Here is a 4,898-nt window from a genome sequence, read left to right as displayed (position 1 = left end):
CCTGGACGTCATCATTACACACACATGGTCCCCGATTTATTATTCACACCTGGACTTCATCATCACCTTGATTACCTTCCCTTTATTTAGCCCTCAGTAGCCTCAGTCATCAGGCAGTATTAGTTTGCTTTCATGTTCAGGCTCTAGTTTCCCCCATTTGCCTTGCATCTTTGTAATTAAACTCTCCTTTTGATCCTGCTTCCTGACTCCTGTGTATACATGACAACTGTAGAACGCTGTTCCACCCTTCTGGACTTGTGTTACCTTGTCAGGTAAAGTTGTATTGGTTTGCTTCATAAGACTTTGATCTCCATAGATGTTTTGTTTGTCAGCGACGTGATGTAATATCTTAAATTGTTGAAGGTTGATAATTGATAATAATATATGACTGACCACCTCGATTCGGTCTTAGGTAGCAAAATGTTTTTTTTGCAGTTGAGGAACAATGGTAAAGTAATTCTGCTTTGAAAGTTGATAAACTTTTAAGAAAATGGCCCTTGAATGTTTTGGCATACCTATTGAGAGCTTCCTTTGCTTTGTCTACACCTGTTCAGCATTATTCACACCCTTAAGCTTTAGCTCCACCCATTCAGCATTATTCACCCTCTTGCTTTAGTCCCACCCATCTCTTTAAGGATTCACATGTGAAATATGGTAAACAAATGCTCTATCACATAAAATCAATGTTTATTTGTCATGTAAAAGGTGTAAACGCTACAGTGATAGTACTTGCATAGTAGCAATATCAAAAACAAAGTGTCCAGATAAAATATTTCATAAATATTTAATTGATATTAGATTACGATTACCCGACACACTTGTCCAAGTTGATGTGAAAGAAATGCTATAACCAGCCCTCAGCCACATCTTGCTAAGTGGATGGGACACTACTTCCTAGACATCTACACATTTTCATGGAAATACAATAAATGGCCGTAATCACCCCAGACACACCTGGCTAATTTGATGGGTCATGTAATAATCCGTCCGAAGTGGAGTTCTTGTTTAGACGTGTAGCTAGCTCGCTAAACAACGAACTGGCATAACCCCAACTCAACCTACTACCAATCTGTAGGTAGCTAAATCTAACCAACTAGGTTCAATAAAATTACTTTCTTACAAAATTAAAATGATTCGAAAATGTAGCCACTAAACAGATACATGGAGGATTTTAACGGGAAGACTGAAACCATTTAACTCAGTTTTGTTTGTGTTTGCACCTGGTTCGGGCCGGCTTCATATCAATACAATGGTCCACACTAACCGTGGCATGTGCAAAAAGTAGCCAATCACTTTTTCCTACTGATCTGCACGAAAGCGCCTTACAAATTCAGGGTTATCGATGTTATTGAGAAAAAGTAGCAATGCTTTTGTAGTTCTCAATGGCTAACTTTCAAACGTCAAAAAACGACGTATCGAAAGGACTGTCAACAGAGACGGAGTAGCTCACGACAGATAGAAGCATGCTACATGGCAGACCAATCTAAACTCATCTCCATGCCCAGCCCATACATTATCTGGGAATAATCATGGTTGGGAAGGTTCCTGTGTTTTTCCATGACTAAACCAACTAGGTTCGTAAATTTTACCATTTTATTTCTATTTATGGATGTAAATACAAGTTTGTTAATAAACCTTCTTCAGACTGGTGTCCTTGAGCTAATGTAGGCTAATGCGATTAGCATGAGGTCAGGGGCAACAAAGAAATTTCCCAGGACATAGGACATATCTGATATTGGCAGAAAGTTTACATTCTTCTCTAATCTAACTGCACTGTCCAGTTTACAGTAGTTATTGCAATGAAATATCCTGCCATTGTTTTGAGGAGAGTGCATCATGAACATGAATATTAAAACATTTGGGCAGTCTTGAAACAACCTTTTTTAACAGAAATGCACTGGTTTATTGGATCAGTCTAAAACTGTGCACATACACTGCTGCCATCTAGTGGACAAAATCTAAATTGCACCTGGGCTGGAATAATACATTATGGCCTTTCTCTTGCATTTCCCAAAGATGATGTTAAACATTTAAAAATACAAGGTTGGTTTCTTCTTTGCATTATCTTACCAGATCTATTCTGTTATATTCTCCTACATTTCTTTCACATTTCCACAAAGTTCAAAGTGTTTCCTTTCAAATGGTTCCAAGAATATGCATATCCCTGCTTCAGGGCTTGAGCTACAGTGCAGTTAGATTTGTCATTTAAGGTGAAAGTTGAAAAAAGGGATGTATCCTGAAGGCACATGAAAGTTCACATGTTCCAGCTATTTCTGCTAAACAAACAAAGCATTTTGATTTAAAATGTAAAAATATGTTGAATGCTGCTCCTGCGACATACGCCTAGTTTCCTGAAGCGAGTCACATATCCTAGACAACTCATGTAGACACACATACACGACTAACACTAACCCTAACCTAAATCTAACTCCTAACACACAACACTAACCCTGACACAAAACCCTCTGGAAATAGCCTTTTCCTTATGCCGACTAACATAATGTCCCCAGTTGGTTAAATGTTAGTTTAGTATTAAGTATAGTGAAACACACACACACACACACACACACACACACACACACACACACACACACACACACACACACACACACACACACACACACACACACACACCCTCCTTGCAGCACGGTGACTAACACTGTACCATTGTGTGGCAGGAGCCAGAGCAGATCCATACACCCAGCCACAGCCTAGCATCTAAATGGCCTCATAGTTCTCCATAATGGAGACAATGGAGGCATATGTTCACATTGGACTATCACACTCCAACAGCATAGAGGATGTGACAGGGAATGGGGAGGGGAGGGGCCAAAACAGCACCCTATTCCCTATGAAGTGGACTAATGGGAGGGAGGGGCCAAAAACGAAGGATCTGAGATAGAGACGTGGTCCTCAGGCCCCTCCAGGTCTGCGTCCAAAACAGCACCCTATTCCCTATGAAGTGGACTATTTTTGTTGACTAGAGCCCCATGGACCCTGATCAAAAGTACTGCAAGGTAGGAGTAGGCTGCCATTAGAGACGTAGCCCAGGAGTTGCTGCTGCGCCCCAGTTCTGTCGGCGGTCGATTCCACAAGGTTGAATAATTGGGCCACAGCATTAGGAGGTCTTCTTGGCTCATGGTGGAGCTGAGAACATCACCCTATTTATGAACCAGACCAAACCCCTTTGACCAGCGATTGAAACCAGGTCGTAACCACCAGGTCTACAAATGGAACCCCTTGTGCCTTCGGAAAGTATTCAGACCCTTAGACTCTGTCCACGTTTTGTTACGTTACGGCCTTATTCTAAAATGGATTAAAGAGTTGTTTTTCCCTCATCATTCTAAACACACTACTCCATAATGACTAAGCAAAAACAGGTTGTTACAATATTTAGCTAATTAAAACATTTTTTTTTTAAAGGAAATATCACATAAGTATTCAGACCTTTTCCTCAGTACTTTGTTGAAGCACCTTTGGCAGCGATTACAGCCTCGAGTCTTCTTGGGTATGAAGCTACAAGTGTGGCACACCTGTATTTGGGGAGTTTCTCTCATTCTTCTCTGCAGATCCTCTCAAGCTCTGTCAGGTTGGATGGGGAGCATTGCTGCACAGATATTTTCAGGTCTCTCCAGAAATGTTCGATTGGGTCCCCTCAAGGACATTCAGAGACTTGTCCCGAAGCCACTGCTGCGTTGTCTTGGCTGTGTGCTTAGGGTCGTTGTCCTGCTGGAAAGGTGAACCTTTCCACCGGCATGAAATTCTGAGCGCTCTGTAGCAGGTTTTCATCAAGGACCTCTCTGTACTTTGCTCTGTTCATCTTTGCCTCGATCCTGACTAGTCTCCCAGTCCCTGCCGCTGAAAAACATCCCTACAGCATGATGCTGTCACCACCATGATTGCAAAAGGGTTTTCTAGTGATCAATTTGCTTTTAAAATGATAAACTTGGATTAGCTAACACAACGTACCATTGGAACAGAGGAGTGACTGTTGCTGATAACTGGCCTCTTTACACCTATGTAGATATTCCATGAGAAAATCAGCCATTTCCAGCTACAATAGTCATTTACAACATTAACAATGTCTACACTGTATTTCTGATACATTTGATGTTATATTAATGGACAAAAATGTATTTTCTTTCCAAAAATAAGGGCATTTCTAAGTGACTCCAAACTTTTGAACGGTAGTGTGTGTGTGTGTGTGTGTGTGTGTGTGTGTGTGTGTGTGTGTGTGTGTGTGTGTGTGTGTGTGTTGACATTGGAAGTTAACATACACCTTAGCCAAATACATTTTAAATTCAGTTTTTCACAATTCCTGACATTTAATCCTAGACAATTTCCCCGGTCTTAGGACAGTTAGGATCACTCACTTTATTTTAAGAATGTGAAATGTCAGAGAAATAGTAGAGAGAATGATTTATTTCAGCTTTTATTTCTTTCATCACATTCCCAGTGGGTCAGAAGTTCACGTACACTCCATTAGTATTTGGTAGCATTGCCTTTAAATTGTTTAGCTTGGGTCAAACTTTTCGGTAGCCTTCCACAAGCTTCCCACAATAAGTTGGGTGAATTTTGGCCCATTCCTCCTGTCAGAGCTGGTGTAACTGAGTCAGGGTTTGTAGGCCTCCTGCTCACACACACAAATTGCATTTGGACATTTTTCCCAAGGATGAACCAGACATTATAATTATATTCCGGCCCCCTGACCATCCACACAAGAAAAAAAATAGGGAAAAATATAGGGAATATGGAATAGGTCACTGGTCAAAAGTAGTGGACGAGCATAGGTCACTGGTCAAAAGTAGTGGACGATATAGGGTCACTGGTCAAAAGTAGTGGATGATATAGGGTCACTGGTCAAAAGTAGTGGACGATATAGGGTCACTGGTCAAAAG

Source organism: Oncorhynchus keta, chromosome 20 (assembly GCF_023373465.1).
Source record: "Oncorhynchus keta strain PuntledgeMale-10-30-2019 chromosome 20, Oket_V2, whole genome shotgun sequence".
Lineage (NCBI taxonomy): Eukaryota > Metazoa > Chordata > Actinopteri > Salmoniformes > Salmonidae > Oncorhynchus > Oncorhynchus keta.
This window is presented reverse-complemented; position numbering follows the sequence as displayed.